At 38.4% G+C, this 17,309-nt stretch overlaps 1 long non-coding RNA gene across 1 annotated transcript in view; it reads right to left on the bottom strand.

Annotated features, from left to right (window-relative positions):
• Window positions 1-16,332, bottom strand: part of LOC308072345 — a 39,283-nt gene extending 22,951 nt beyond the window's left edge. The window contains exon 1 of the long non-coding RNA XR_013931637.1: window positions 1,223-16,332. This is a non-coding gene — a long non-coding RNA (uncharacterized lncRNA). The remainder of the gene's footprint in view (window positions 1-1,222) is intronic.
• Between the last annotated feature and the right edge of the window lie 977 nt (window positions 16,333-17,309).

The following is a 17,309-nucleotide window of genomic DNA, read 5'->3' as shown; positions in this document are numbered from 1 at the left end:
ATATCCAAAACTGGAAAGTTTCAGAAAAAAAAGGTTGAGTGAAGTTAAGCATGGGTGAACATGGGGATTTTGCAGTCTTCACAGTAATGGTGTTTATATTTATACACACACAATAGCAGCATGCAGCACAGTAGGGACTTCTTGAAGTCCATTACTTCTAATGTTTTCATGCACACTTGTGGTAATTCATTATGCAGATTTGTTGAGGCAGGTGACTAATTAGACTGCTTTTTGTCCCTAACTTTTGAGGAAATTGGCTTTTATTTCCTATGTGCTGTTCCTTAAAGAAACCCTAATAATATTCAAATATTCCAGCTTCAAACTAAAAGAATACAAGCTGTGTAGTTGGATACCATATGGAAAATGTTTCAGTTGGTAGCTTACAACTCATCTGTGCTCTGGTTAGAAACTTGGTGAACAGCTGTGGAAATCAGAAACAATTGATCTGCTATCTTTGGGAACAGAATCCAGTACACGATTTTAATTTACTATACATTTGAATGCTCAGCATGACGCTGATGAGAACGCAGCTACGACAACAAGCAAGAGTTTTAATGTTTGTAGTAGTTGTGCTGCCTTTCCAGGCTGGTAGCAACCCTCCCAGGTAGTCTTTGATACTTTGCTTGGAGTTGGGCTGAGGTAATCTGTACTGCTGCTGTTCTTTCTGAAGTCCCCTGGGCAAATACTCCAAGCTTCCAAAGAATATTAGCCAACAGGAGAAGAGTATCTTTTTGATTGTCTGTGTGGACTAGCTCAGTATGTGACTGTGCCTTCAGATGGCAGCTTTCAGGTGCTGCTGCCTGGAAGCTGTGGTGTTCTTCCTGCAAAGGGCCAGTTCTGTGGTTGGGGTCTCCAGCTGGAATGGGCAGGATAAGCTGTATGTGCTGTGCTCATCTCTTGAGTGGAAGGCCCTGGAAACTCTGGACAGGTGTAAACTAGGGAAGCTTAGCAGTGAAAGGCCCTACTTGCTGGTTTCTAACTGAAATCATAAATATCATAGTTTGGGAGTTTAAGGAGAGATGAACAAGCAGAGCAGGTTTTCTTTTGGAAGCATAAAAAAAGTTTTTACTTTGGATAGGTTTTTGTTTATATAGCATCTCTAAGAGATACTTGCTCACTGATTATTTGATTTGTAAAGAATTATGTATATTTAAGAAGATATCTAAACTGCAAGTGGTTTTCCCTAATGAGGTGTATTTATGGAATGAAACTTCTGTCATACCTTGAGATATAGTCTGCAGACAAAGTGTGTGTTGGGGGGAAAATGGGCACCTTTACTTTCCTTGTGTCCATCTTCCTAGCTGCATGCTGAAAGGTAAAGGCAAAAGATAAGAGTTTCCTTTTGTTGTCAGGCACCCCCATTTTATATTTGTGTGTCTTGTGTTCAAGAGCTGTGGTCCCTGGCTTACTGCTGCTTCGTAGCTCTCCATCCTGCATTTGCCTAGGTGAAAGGGGGACCAAGTACCTCTCCAAAGGATGTGTGATGTTACTGACCTGTAATCCTGCTTTGCCAGTAGGTAAGCATGATGGTGTAAGAGAGCTGGCTGTAATCATTTTTGGGCAGCAGGTGAAGACAGCTCTGTAAAAGAGCTGGCAAAAGGCCATTTTTAGTTATCTAGATCTAAAGATTGCATGAAAGGTGAACAAATCTTTCCCAGCAAAAAGCCGTTATGTTGTTATGTGTTACTCCCTCCCCATCCATCTCTTGTGCTGTCATACCAGACCCCTGATGAGGTGCCTGAACATAAAGGTTTCAAATCTGTTCTGACTCATAACTCAGTCATCATGGCTTTGAGTGCTCTGAGATGTGTTTTAGCAATAAGACTTGTATTTGCCACTTCTTTTGCTCTTCTTTTTGGTGTGCAGGGGGCGGGAGCTAAGGTGGATGTATTCTGTGTTACTGTACTTCTGTAATAGTAGTATTCACAAATTAAAATGCAGTCTGGCAAAATGATTCACTTGAGAAGCTCTGGTGTATTTTGATTTACTCTATTGGTAGTGTGGAAAAGTGATGCTTTACAGAACTTCATCTGAAGTTCTCGGAGACTCTCAGAGAATCACGGTACCTGTGCTGTGGCTTGGACCTGGCTGAGCTGGGGGTTTGCTGAGAGACTTGGGAGAAGAAAGGAGTTGGCTCCAAGCACTTGAGGTTTTGCTCAAATTTCTAAGTGCTTCTGGCTCCAGTATGAGAGAGCTCATGTGGCAGGAATGAAGCTGTAACTGTCTCTGAGGACCATAATAAACCTGATTTTTATTTCAGCTACATTTGATGGTGGTCATTTGGGCTGGGAAGAACTGCATGGATAAGCAAGATTTGGTGGGGCTGTGATGTGGCTCAGGGGTAGTTGCTTGTGGACAGCTAGAAAGCCTGCTGCCAAGTTATTTGAGGAAGTGCAAGCTATCTGTGTAACTGCTGTACTGCTGTGGGTTTCCAAAATTAAGGCTGTGTTCCCTTTCCCCTACTTAAGATTTTCATGCGTGCTCCTTATCCAAAGATGCTTATGAATTAGAAATGCTGAGCTTGTTCAGGGAACCAGAGCTTTTGTGGACAGTACTCTTGTGATTTCCAAGATTTTTTGGCTGGTATCTTGCACTGATTTGTTTACACCAAAATGCTCCAGGAGCTAGTTTGTTTGGAGATGGTGATAACTGCTTTTGGCTCTGTGCTGTATGAGTTGCAGTTTGTGTATAAAAGATGGTAACCTTTGAAACACATTGGTTTTTATATTGCTAAGGACCTTCCAGAATATCTTTCTATATATAGAAGAAACCCCTGCCCACACCCTCATATAAAAAAAAACCAAACAAACAAAAAAAAAACCAAACCAAAAAAAACCCACCTGAATCCTAGTAAAGCCAGCAGTGCAGCCAACACCAAAGATGTTAAGAGATGTTTTCACAGTGCTATGGATTCTGGCTGTCTGTCCTAGTCATAAGTAACAATTTCCTATTGTGAAAAGAGGCTTTTAGAACTTGTATAAACTTAATATATGATAAGAGAATTAATCTCTTGCTATTTATTGGTTTTGAGAAATAATTAAATTTCCAGATGATATCAAAAAGCAGCGGGTACTTACTTAATTGCAGTGCAGGTGGAATCTATTAATCTCATAGTATATGTGGCGTATTTATTTGCTTGAAAATGCATGGAGTCAGAGAGGGGCCTTGTACCAAAACTCCCGTCTCAGTTTGCTCAGTAACCCTTAATATAGGAACCTGATCAATAACAAAACTCCATTAATAAAAGGAGAAATTTCTTTCTTGACACACCCCACCTCCCTCTGGAAGACATATTTGGCAGACTAGAACTATGGACTTGGCCATACCTGTGTGCATGATCCAGAAAACTACAAGTGGGGCATTGGTTCTTCATGGCAGTTCCCATCTCCCTTGCCTGGTGTCTTCTGATGACTGGAGGGAATAAATGTCTGTGGAAGTAGTATTTTAAAAAACACCTAACAAAAAAACCATCCCAAATCCAAACCAACAATAAAACAAAACCAATCCCCCTGCAAGGCACATACTGGGCTATCCCTTACCTGAAATGCGCTCCAATTCCTTTTCTCATTCTTCTGTTCCCTTTCTGATATAAGGGAGAATAAAACAGAAAAGAGAATATTGAATTGAATATAATGTGCAACATGTGAATAGTGATTTTGAATAGAAGAAGCTTTCTACATCTTTATGGAAAAAAAATATTCCTAATACTTGCCTAGGTATTTTAGTTACTTTCTGGTAATCTATCTGCTATTTTAGGTGTTACCTGCAGCAAAATTTGATTAACAGATATGAATAAAAACAACAAAAACAGGTATGATCACTGTACAGGAATGCTCAAGGCTTCTTTTCCCTAGATGCATTACTTTCTTTTTATTGACATTAAATTCATTAAATTCTGTTTTCCTTTTAGTGACCTAATTGGCTAAGACTGGGAAATTTGTGATCCTTCATCATTAGACTAAAGTTTTAAGTATCCAGAATGAGGTGGGGTTTTTTTTGTTTTTGTGTTTTTTTTTGTTTTAATTATCAGCAAACGCTCTTGCTTTGTTTCTCTCCCCATTTTACCTTTTCAGGTTGTTTAAGAGAATGTTGAATAGCACAGGTCCCAGTGTAGATTCTTGGAGGATACTTCTTATAACTACTTTCAACCTCAAAACTAAATCTTTCTGTCATTTAACAACTTACTAGTTCTTGAAAGACACTGCTTTATCCCTTAGCAAAGGCAGAGAGCCCATAGAAAGGTAGTGGCTGTCAAAACCATTCCGAAATCTAAGCCAGCATCTCTGGGGGAAAATCCTAGCTCAGCATGGGCCATGGGTTACCTGTATTAACACAGTGAATTCTTCAGGGCATTCTGAGGGATTTACCTAGGCATCACTTTGCGTTCGGAAAGCTCATTGACTCTTCCTCGTGAAATCATATTTATCAAAGTATCTATTGATTTGGACCTTTATTATATATCTTACTGGCCTGCATAAGCAGACATTAAAATCCTTGGTCTGTTACTTGCAAGAACATCCTTGATTTCACAAGATTTGTGAGACATTTTCCCACTGCACTCCTCTGCAAGTGAGGGCAATTTACATGACAACTTAAGTACTGTAGTAGCTTGGCGAAATTTCATATTAGGAGTTCCCTTAGAACTCCAGGGTGAATACTCTGGTCTTGGCAATTTATGGCTATTCATTTTGCAGTGCTGGGAAAGAGCCACCTCTTTAACACTTCAATTTGAGGCAGTTCTTCGGGCAGACTGACTTAGCTGGTGAACCTGCCTGACCTCCTCTGTACTGCACACAAATGGAAAGAATTCGTTAGCTTTTCTGAAACAGGCTTATCTGCTTAGGTGTTTATATCTTTTTGATCTGTTGGTTTCAGAAACTTTCAGGCAGGCTTCTGGCTTCCAGTATGTTTGAGAAAAGTTTTTATTAATAGTCTTTATACTTATAGCAAGTTGTACTTCATGCCAAGAAGGAAAAAAAAAAATTAATATGTTTTTACTTTATAGCATTAATTCCTTTTTCTGTATTCTTCATCTGGCTGTATCTTCCACATTTTACAATGTCTTTTTTACTTCTAATAGCAGTCCTTAGTCAGATGTTTAACCACACTGTCTTCTTATTGTTCCTTTCAGAGTCTTTTTCTGTCAGGTAGCTGTGAACTGACAGCCTTTATGAAATACTTTTGAACAACCTCTCTGCTGCATGTAATCATCCTACTCTTGCAGCTGCTCTTTTAGGCTTTATTTTAACTATGATTTCCATTTTTCTGTAATTTCCTTTATAAACTTCAACATTCCTGTGGTGGAATTCTGAACTGTTTTCTCTTGTAATGTTATTATAATTGACTATATTGAGGTCACCAAACAGCAATTTTTCTGGGATTCGCCTTGAACCAGATCTTGTGTTGATTTGGAAATCACACTTTATGAGTTTTCTAACGTTATTTCTAAGCTTATTTAAAGCTCTGAATCATGCCGCCACAAGAGTCTCATCCAATTAGTACCAGGGTAGCCAATGTTTCCCAATCCTGTCAGTCTTTGTGGCTTCTCTAATCCTCAGCACCGTTCTGTGGTCACTTTTGCCATCCTAACTGGGCTTGGCCTACAGTTTAGTTGGATACTGTAGACAAAATCTAGGAATAGTGTTTCAAACCAGAGATACCCTGTGGCATGGATGGAAGCATCCATTTTCTTTGATTTTTGTAACTGTTTAAAATACACTGTGACCTCTCCTGCTATGAAGTTTTGTTGTCACCCTTAGAAAAAATGTCACTTAATGTTATAGTAGCCCCAAATGCTTTTGAAATATAATGCCCTGCTTCAAATATGATAAATATTACATATTAAGTTTAAAGTTTTGAAGTTGCCTTGAATATCTGCAAAGGAAAAAACCCAAAATATCAGTGGGGAAAATGCCTGAGCTTTTGAGAAAGCTCAGATCAATGCATTGAAGCTCACCCCATCTCCACAGGGACAGTTCTGCTAGTGTTTATCAGTTAAATAAAGCAGAAATAGAACTTTTGCAGTGGAGAAAATGAAAGGCATTTTAGAAAGCCACAATTAGCTGCTCATCTTATGATCTCTGGCAAATGGATCCTGCTGGAGAGGACATTGCAAACAAAGGCCAATTTGCTTGCTGACTTTCTAGCATAGAATAACTAATTTACATCATTCAACAGAGCTGAAAGAAGCTGATGTTATTAGGAAGAAGGAGAATTTAACAATTATTGTTGTGAAATGAATTGAACAGTGTCTTTTGCCAGGGATAACAAGACTGAACTTTGACACTTCTCAGGCAGAATTACAGTGATAGTAATGAAAATTGCATAATGGACTAAAGTGCTGTGCAAAACATGAAACACATCCAGCTTTTATGGTAGACATTGTGTAGCTGAATTGTTCATTATTGGCTGTCTCTATTTTCTGCAGTCTTGGAAAGGCACATGCATGATTTTGTATTGTGTACACTGTCTGAAGCAGAGTCCAGGAATAACATCTGTAGATACTGTTTTTCATTATTTCCTGATCAGGACTTGTGCGTAAGTCTGTAAAACAGTTCGATAATATACTGTATTCATTATATACCCAGCAGCCATCATATATCCAATAGTTAAATGCAGAAGCCTCTGAAAGGAATGTAGATTTTGAAATGGTATATAATGGCAGTAAACAGCTTAAGAAAAGAGCAGGTGAAGAAATCCCAGTCTACAAGAAACAAAAACTGAAGAACTTTCATGTCATTCCAAAGACCTACCCAGCCCACCGTGTTGTCTGTGACAGTGACTGGAAATGGATAACTGTCTAGGGAAGAGTGTGGGAGCCAAAAGAACATATACAGTTTCCCTGCAAGTGCGCTCTCAGGCTCCCATGATTTCCAGCTCGGAGACTTCCTGAGCCAGACAGAGCTTCTATGTATTTAGTAACATTCAATAAATCTTTCTCACAAACATGTCCAGTTTTCCCTTAAACACCTGTAAACTTCTAGCAACCATGATGTCCTACAGTGGAGTTCCTCAGCCGGACTATTCATGTGAGGAACAGTTTCCCTTTAATCTATGAAGGAAAACCCTGACCTCTCAGCAGTATGACTAGATCCGTGACTTACAATGACCAGAGCTCTAAAATCCAGTAGCAGAGAGGCGTTATGGATGCTGATACTCAAGGTGAAGGTGGAATAGGAAATGAGATAAACACCTTCTATGCATTCAGAAAGTGTCACATAACCATAGTTACCCCCAGACTGACACTCATTCAGAAGAGTTGTAAGTAGCCAGTCCTTTGCAGTAATTGCTATGTGGGACATTCCTTGGGGGCCAGCCTGCCTGCCAGCTTTAAACTTGGTCTGACAGGTCAGAAACACAATCTAATTGGGTTGTGCGTTGTGGTGAGCACATGTTATGTACACTTGGAAATGTGAGAAAAAAGGGAGTGAAATGAGCTAATTTGCTAGGAAAAGCAGAATTATTTTTATATTATCTTGAATTAGACTAGTCATCAAACTCTTATATGGCAGGAAATCGGTAGTCTGTAGACTTGGAAACCAGTTGTTTTGCACATGCCTTCTCTTCTGTTTTCAGTGTCTTATGATTGTCTGTGGGTGTTCTTCCAAAAGCGGTTCAGTTATTGCTCTGTGCTTTGCTCTTGAGACCCTGCTGTTGAATCTTGATTTGCTTGTCCTTGTCAATTTGGAAATCTTTAGGTAGGCTTATTTTATTTTTCTAGTCAGCGGTAGCTAACCCATTTGGAGTCATGGTCTATGACCAGACTCTAAGCTTAATTAGTAATAAATGAATAAAAAAAAAAGTCAGAAAAGCTGGCCCACAGTGAATTAATTTTGCATATTTTCTGTTGGCTTGGAATCTGAATGGAAAGGTATATCCATGACGCACAAGGCAAAAAGTCTTTGATAAATTAGCAGATGAAACAAGATTGCCTGTGTTTAAAATCTGCCTCCTTCCTACCTTAAATGCAAAAAAAAACCAACCAAACCTCATGTATCTTGTCTTTACTAAGATTCAACTTGAGTTAGTTACCTTACCGTATATTCAGAGGAGCTAACTAGAATGATACAGCCTTTTTTATACCTTTCTTTTTCTCTATAATATAGACATAAGCAATATCTAAAAATTAAGGAGAAAATAGCAACATTTCTCTGCTCAACCAACTAAAGAAACTTTACCTCCAATAAGAAATTGTCAGCTGATTTCTGGATATTTTCTTTGGCCACAGTGCATGGGCTTGGGTGTGTGAAAGGGAATTTAACTAAAGGGAATAGTTACGTGGGGTAGCGCTATGTAAGCAGTGCTTGTTATATATTCACATTATCTGTGCTTTCAGGCTTAGCTAAAACTAGTATTAAATACAGCTGAGGCACCACCACCAACTACTGCCCACTTCTGAATCAATAACAGGGTTCAACTTCCATGTTGCTTGACTGAGTGCATGTAATGTTTTCACATTATTTTATATTTTTTAAGGCAGAAGTGAGTAAAGATTTTTCACATAAGGTCTACTGGTATCAGATTGTCAGCAAATTTCTTCAAATCCATGTTTGCAATTAGCTAAGAAGTATTTCTTCTTGAGAAGAAAGCAAAAATAAGTGTTTTTCTGAAAAAAACAACAGCACTAAACAGCTAGCAGGAAAAAAATCAATAAAAATACTAAATTATGCAAAAATAAAAAAAAGGCTGGGCTATCCCAGAAATTCTATTTGTATCTTTTATTTAGCATACTAATATATTTTAAAGTAGAATTAAATAAGTAGCTAGTGCCTTTGTGTTTTGTGAAAATATGTAAAATTGGCTAAACTGTCAGTGTGATTTAACAATTGATTTCCTGGATGTACTTTAGTTTGATCTTTCCCTTGCTCAGTGAAAACGTTTTATGCAAAGTACGTGATACCGCTTTTCAGTGTCAAAATTGTGAAACCTTTCTCTCTGTCTAGGTAAATATTTGTGTTGTAATTTGTTACATAAAACACCTTAAAAAGTAAAGAAGAGAAGATTGCTTTGTCATAAACTTATTTATCTCAGCCAGAAAAATATTTTCTGCTGCCCAAAGTGCCTAACTCCACCTGTGTGGAAACCAATGGAGTTATAGGGCAAGCAGGCTAAAGCACATAAAGTGTGATGCCAAAAGCTGTGAGATTTATGACATTTTAAGAAAACCAAGAATCTTGGACCTAATGATCCTCCCAAACTGAATTTGGATGCATGTCTAAATATTTTTTTCAGTAATGCACTGAGTCATAACTCTTCAGTTTTAAATTGAATCAGGTGTCATTTCTGGACTTAAAACTTCTCCACCTTTGCACCTAGACTAAATTCAAATTTCTAGTGCAGAGAAAGGATCAGACTTTCAGTTGGTTTGAACTAACTCCATTTACTGTTGCAAATTTATCCAGACTTGCAACAGCCCAGAGTATTCAAATCCTGGTTTTGGAAGAGAAAAGCATTGACCATGTAGGCCAAGCAAAGATGGGAACAAATTTAGCTTTCTTGTAAAGCTAGAGGAAAGGCTAACTTACTCATGTTGAACAACTGCTGAGGTCTAAGAAAAGTTTCTTTAACATGCTCCTGGACTGCCCTAGTAGCAGGACAATCTCAAACAGGTAAAGGGCATTTGTATTTGTGTTAACAGTCATTGAAGGCTGACAGCTGGAAAGAATTCTTATACAGATCAGATTAGATTTAAATTATCTTGATTTTTATTTGCCAAATTTACAATTAATTTTTTTCTTTTTGAATCAAAGATCTCGAATGAAAACGTTTCTGAAGTAAGGACTAAGTTAATTGTCTCCCTGTGATAGCTGTGGAGATCTTAAAAGGAGCTGCTATTCCCTTTTTTGTCCAACCTACTCAAGTTCAGTTCACAACTCTTCTGAAGGAGTAGAACTCAAATCATACATTGTACATCCTTCACCACCAAGAGAATTAAGCTCTTTGGTTTTTGAAGTATGTTATACAAAGCAACATGGCTCCTATGGGAAGGGCTAAAAGAGGTGTAGAATACTTTGTAATGTTTAGGAAACTTCTTTGGAAGTTCAATTCCCCTCAGCCAGCTGAAGAAGTTGAACATGGGTCCCTTATAAGATGGCAAAATGGTCTAAGCTAATCCTTGAACTTCCAGATCACTGATGTGAAAAAAAGAAGTTTAGCATTCCACCTTCTCCAAACGTTTTTCCAGTCAAAACTGTTCTGCAAATAAGTGACCTGCATATAAAGCATCTTCTATCTGATAAAAGATTCTATAGCAATGGTTGTACCTTGTTAGTGCAATTGATGCCGGGAAAAAAGTTCTACTTTTGAGGGTTCTCTTTATCAGAAATTGAGACACTGTTTGACTGTTTCCAGATACTTATATCTATACAGTAAAGACAGAAAGTTTGTTTCCCAGATCAGTAGACTGCATTTAAAAGAAATTTAAAATAAATTAGCAACACAGAAAGAAGTATGCATGTCCCGAACTTTGTGAATCACTCATAAAATAAGAGAAACTTTTATTCCCTGGGAATAGAAAAGATGCATATTGCAACTTTTAATGAGTCATTTAATCTCCTTTCTTACAAGCTGTTTTTATCTAAGATCAAGTAGTATTGACTGTACAGTAAACACATCTTTTCCGTGGGTAAACAATTTGTATGAATTACTTATAAATGCACGTTTAGCTTTGGAAATGCTCCTTCCATCCACAAGTCGCTCTTCCCTGATCAGAAAAGGTCAAACTATCTGAAAAAATACTGACGTATTATCTAAGTGGAATTTAAAGCCACAGGTTATTTTTAACCTTATTTTGAGAAGCTGGTTTACAGTTGGTAAAATAAGTACAATTTTTAAAAAAATTAGTAATTTTAATCTATTGCTAACAAGTTAGAAAATAAGGTGTAGCTTTAGCATTTGCATGGAGCTGGTGGTCATTAATTAGAACAGCTGTCATCAAGCATACTGTGTACCTGTCTGGAGTTCAGTAGGCTTGGATTGTGCTTGCCTGATGTGGATCTTTCTCAGCTATGCAAATAACGACCACAGAGGATGTGGCAATTCACCGGGCAGGAAGGCTGAGCTGCCCTCCCTTACAGTCACTTCCCCAGACCGGGCTTGACGTGTACTGGTTTGTCAATAGAAAAGAGCACGTGGGTCTACACCAAGTCTAGGGAGGAAGAAATGGATTGTCTTGCAGGAAGTCATGGCATCTGCCTCTTTCATTTCGCATGGTAGTAACATTTTCCTTTGTAGCTTATCCTACCATATATAGGAATTTCTCAGTGTTTTCCAGTAGTGTCAAATAATATGACTGCCATCTGCCACACAATAGTGTGTCTGTTTTCCCCTTCCTAAAGGGAGACGTTTATGATGTGAACTCTTGGTTGTGTTTGTCCCTTATTAAGTACACATTGCTACACATTTGTGTTTTTTTTTTTAAAAAATAAATAATAAGAAAAGTGGTCACAATAGGAAGGAGGGAGCCTTGTGATGATCCTGTGTTCCTAGGGGAATTTTCTCTGTGGTCTTTGACTGTCCCTGACAGATGCCTGACTCCAGAGAAGATGAACTCTAGCCTTTACTGTAGAGAGCTCCACCATGGATGAGGAATGAACATGTGGACCGCAGTCCTCCTTACAAGATCTGAATAACCTTTTAGACATTCTGGGCATAACCTGTGGACTGTCTGAAGGCAAGTGTTGAGGATGTTAGACCTCTAATGCATGTTTCTCAGTTAAACATCACTCTAACGTGTACATGAATGCACATGTGGTGATGATAGTTTAATGTTAAAATACTACAGATATTTGAGCTGTTACTGTTTGCTAATTGCCAGTGTAACTTTCAGTGGTTCACAACTTGTGAACATCAAATATGTTCTTACATTCTGTTGCCATGAAAGAACTGTTTAGCTGTTTAGAAACTGATGCAATTCTTGTTGGAGGTGGGAGGACGAAATTTACTGAAAAACAACAACCACCGTTTGGGGGGAGGAAAAAAAAAATGTGGCTTAAAAAAAAAGTAGTAATGAGGAGTACCATGTACAGTATTTGTATTATCAGGTAGTATGTTATTGATATATCCTTTTATTCATCACTGAAAGCACTTGTGTGCTACATGTATTTAAAACCAGGTTCATGGTATCTTGACTGAATTCTTCAGTCAAGCTGTAATTATTTTGGAGGTGTGGATTAGTAGTTCTGGAGCTGCTAGCTTGTTGTGCTCTGTGCTGCTGCAGAATTCAATTCTTAAACACAATATATGCTGTTGAGATACCTCTTTCCAAACCTTTAGAAGTGGGGTTCTAGGTCCAATTTTGTCCCTTGAATGAACTGAATTTTTGTAGTGAGAAAAGCAATTGATATGAGTATTCATAGGAGACGGCTGTAGCCAGTCTCCTGTTCCAGGCTCTTTGGTTTACTTGGTATTTTTTTTGTGGAGGTCCTTGGTTTACAGGTTAATTTGTTTGTTTTGTGGCTTTTGCTTTGTTCTCAAATCCTTAGTGGTATAGTAGGACCTATTTTTGAGGTAGTTGGAGTGAGACATGTCACTAAGCAACTTTCTTTATGCTGCAGAACATTCACAGAGAGCAGAGCATGCAGAAGCCATGCTTTCGTGCTCACAGGTTGAACTCTGAGCCAACGCTTTCCTATATGATGCAATACGACAACTTTTCCTTATGCTGTGCAAGTAATGCAGCTTTCTCCCCATTTCAACCTACTATACTTCTCACCATTCCTGCTTCTATCAAGTTGCTCAATCTTTCTGATCCATAAATAAAAATGAGTATAATGTACCATGTGAGAATTTGTATGTGGTCCTTTGATGTGAACAAAAGGCTGCTTTCCCATGCCTAGTCATCTGTCTCCTATGTAAATAGTTCTGGTTGCCAAAATGTTACTGTTGAATTTTATAAGCCATTTGTGAGCAGAGGGAGAATGCATACTTATTGCAGAATGTTTCCCATCGTATTTGTTTGACACAGTTTTTAAAGGAAATATTTAAAAGTATGCTTTAAAGAAATTAACATAGAGATAATAAAAATGCAGTTAAAATACATTATACACTTTTTTTTTTAGGTGACTATGTTACATGTTAAACTGAGAGGGGAAAAACCTTGCTTTAGCTAAGACTTTTCTTTGGCTCAATGCATAATTAGTTAATTTGGTTGGATCCTGGTGCAGCTCTGAGAATGTTGGACTAGATGAACTGAAGATTTGTTGTTTCAAGCTCTGTCCAGGATTCTTTACTTGAGTAAAATATCCTTGGATGATGCCTGGGCTCCTGCACACCTTCCAAATTGAACACCTCCCTGCCAGTCACTACAGCTTTACTGAAATGTTGTCTGTTCACAGGCAGGTGTGTGTTACTCTGCTGAGGAGCCTGTACTCAGGGGAAAGAAAATGAGGCTAGAATATAGCATAAATGAAATTTCAGGGGCTAAAATCTCCATCTGAGGAGTTCTTGATATACTGTGTTCAGAATGCTTCCTGTACAAAACATGGATCTGAACCAAATTCCTTTGCTTGACACCACTTCGTCAATTTGTATTTGGAGTGATGGCTCTGTGTGTCTCATCAGTAGTTTTCCAGTACAAAAACCTTCAAACATTCAGAATATTTTGAGATGTGGATCCAGACTTGAAGTTTCAATATGTAACCACTTTGTGACTATTCAGGGTTGGTTGCTTTGTTTGTTTGCTTTAAAATCATACCATTATCTAGCTCTCCCTCCATCCTGAGGAGAGACCACTTGTCTTTCATGTTCTTCTAAGTTCAGAGCTGAAACCCTGACAGCTTCCAGGAAGCCCTGAGTATGGTAAACCCAGACCTCTAATAATCTGATTCCAACTATAGTAAGAAAATCCTGGGCATTCAAGCTGGCAGTAGTGTAAAAAGAGATCCACTTCACTTAGCTGCAAAGTGGCTTTGGGTACTGTGTAGACGTATGACCCTGTAGACTATTCTGTCCATTTCCATAGATCATCAGTGGAACAGCACATGGTACTTACAGCTTTGACGTTCTCTGCTTCTTTCACAAGCAGATACAGCAAACTGTTGATCAAATCACTCCAGCTGTGCACCCTCAGCTCAGCACCAACAAAGCAAATCTGATTGCTGCAACACCACCTTTTTAATGAATGGGTGACATGATGCCAACGAGACTTAGGAGATTTTGTTTCTCTCTAGAAAACCACTTTCTTCAGCTGCTGTGAACATTGTATTTTTCCTGTACTATTTGTATACATTTCTTTGATATTTGAAACCACTCTTTGTGTCTGGTTTTGCTGCTTGTTATGAAACCAATCTGTTTCTGGGTCCCCTTCTCTGATATTCCCTCCCATAATGAATTATGTCAAAAAGACTTATTTATTCTGCATAGATAAGGTCTGACTGCAGCACCAGGAAATTTTAGCTTTGTTCTGCTTTCTGTCCAGTTTTATATCTAAATTGACTAAGGCATACAGAAATCAGATTAAGTGACTTCCTTGAAGTCATGCAGTGAGCAGCTCATTTTGGATAGGATCCCAAGAGGATACTTGTGGTTCCCAGCCCTCTTCTGTAACCTCCAGACCACATTGTCTCCCCAATGCACAGTGCAATGAATTCAGTCTGAACATTAAATTACAGCTTTGACAATGTAGTAAGAGTTCCCTGGGCTCCCATATTTGCTGTAATTTGAACTTTCCAGAAGAATTTCTCATTGTGGTTTCTAGTCTTCCCTGCTGACCATGCCCATCACAGTGGGGCCCAGTATATCTAGAGAGATTTTCAAGGGCCACTGCAAGCTGGTTGCCAGTTCTCATGTTAGCTACCCAACGAAGTAAAATCTCTAGTTCTTTGTTACTAAAAGAGGATGGCAAGTCAACCTAGTGATTTATTCCATTTTTCCTGGCTTTCTCAGTCATCAAAGTCATTCAACATAGGCAAGTTTATGGTGGGCTGTAGTTCTTGGAACCAATTTTTATGTGAAACCCTCTAGTGGGAAGCTCTGTAATCTTGCTGTGGAAGAAGAGATGATGAGAAGGAAGCTTAAGACCAGAGAAAGATCCCTCTCTTGAGGGAGGCTTTACAACTACACGCAAAATGCATTTGGTTGTTTCTGTGACCAAGCAATCCTTCCTATTATCTGTCACAAGCATTCAGTGGGAGGGTGCCTCTCTAGATCGGCTGGAGTCAATACCTCACTTTATGTCTATACAGGCCTCTAAGGAAGGCTTCCTCTGACGCATCATGCTGCCTCTTGGGAAAACCAGCCACTTGTATGTTTCTCTATACTACCTAGTTTTCAAAACTCACTCTTGGAACCAGAATAGAAACACTGTAATTTGTGTTTTCAAGTGTTCTTTGAATTTCTGTAGCTTGTGGATCACTGAGAAGGGTCTCCTAGCTTGTATGTGGTAAAAATTATGTTCAAAACTCAATGCCTATGTGTAAGCATGGCAGATCCAAATATATACACGTGAAAACTTGAGCTGCCCTATTACTAAATGGAACTATGTACCAGCTGTGCATTGCCTATGTGAAAGTCTTACAGGCTGTTTGTCACTTCTGAAATAAAATTGCTATAAAGCTATTGCGCAGAATAGGAAAACCGGTCAGGACAGGTTCTGCTCTCAGTTGTACTGGAAAAAACCTGTTGCAGCTTCACTGATTTATTATAGAAATCTGTGGAGTAGAATAGAAATGCCCACCATGCAAAGCTCTATTGCAAAACCCTCCCCTTTCCTCAGAAAAAAGTCATTGAAGTTGCTCCAGATTTGCCCTAGAAGTAGAATAGATCTGTCTTCATGTTACTTTACTTGGTGGTTTATTCATCTTGTGTAGTGAATTATAGATTTTTAGTGGATTTCATTTTCTAACTTTTTCATGCCTGAGTAGAACAGAATTGTCTTTCCCTCTTTTGTTGTGCCTAAATCCAATGTCAGTCTGCCCTGGGATAGTCACATAAAATGTATTTCAGCTCTTCTATGCAGAACTAGGTGGAAAATTAGTTTCAAGCTAAATGGGAATAATTATTCCATCAGATGAAGATAAATAATTTCCTTGAAGTAGCACCATTTTGTACTTAGTCTACTATCTGTCATCTCCCTCTTCTTCTTCTGTTTCCCCTTCATATTATCTAATAGAAACTGTAAAGATGCATCAGAATTTTTTAAAAAAACAAATCAACGAACTTCCTCAAAACTGCAGCTAATAATATCCCAAAATGCTCCTAATGAAGTAAGGCTCCAGTAAGCTGGGAGCCAGAATTAATCCTTCATGTGAAGACAAGAAGTTCCCACACTGAGTGTTAAGTATCATTTTTGCATCTCTGATGTCACAAAACAAACATTTTTTTTTTTTTTTTTTTTTTTTTTTTTTTTTGGTGCAGTCTATATAGATAACACATTCCTTTATTCATGGTTGCCTTCCTTCTCCTTCCTCCCCCCTCCCCGGTGATGAGGCAGAGTGGAGTTTACCAGCTCATCTGACTTCTGTGGCCTTATGTTTGTCAGCTGGTGGCCTGCTTGGCTTATATGTAGGGTACCCAGGATTTTAGGAGGCTCCCAGGCAAATATTATTAAACTCTCAGTCAGACAAGATTTAGAGAATCCTGCTTAATGTGGATGAGCCCATCCATAGTTTAACAAACACACATTTACCTTCCTTAATTTTGATCTCTATTAAAACATAGCGTATAGTGCTATAATGTAACTGCATAGAGTGCTATAAATCATCATTTAAAAAAAATATCAGAAAATAAAAGCTACTATATAATGTTGGAGTTTACTGAAATTACTCTGTTTATCACAATCAATATGCTTTACCAGGAGCAAGGTGTTTTGGTGTAAACATCACAGTTTCTTGAACTTTTATTTCTCATTCTACTTGAGACCGTTAACATTTATACGAAGGAGACAGAAACCATACAGTTTAGTTGCAGTAAGTACAACGTGAGGTTGTCTGTTAGCTAGCTTCTAGGATGGGAAGGAGTTGCTTCTGTTTTCCTCCTTGTTCACTTATGTCAACTTTTTACTTCAACATTTTTCTGAATGCTGGAAGGGAGGAAAGGAATCCGTATTTACTGGTTCCTAAATAATTTGACAGTGAAATAATGTTCTTGTTTTCAAGGCTAAGCAGCCTAAACCATTGCACAGAAATGGATTCTGTTAAGCTGGGAGCAGATTATTTTGGAGGTGGAAGAAAAACCTTGTAGTAACCCTAGCAATTCTTTGTGTACACACAAATGAGCGTGATCTTCAGAGAAAACATGCATCTGTCTGCTGTTTTAGCTCAGGCCCATCTCCAGATTGAGATCCCAAGTGGAGAATTATCATAACTTGAACC

This window comes from Falco punctatus (assembly GCF_963210335.1).
Source record: "Falco punctatus genome assembly, chromosome: 13".
NCBI lineage: Eukaryota > Metazoa > Chordata > Aves > Falconiformes > Falconidae > Falco > Falco punctatus.
This window is presented reverse-complemented; position numbering and strand designations above follow the sequence as displayed.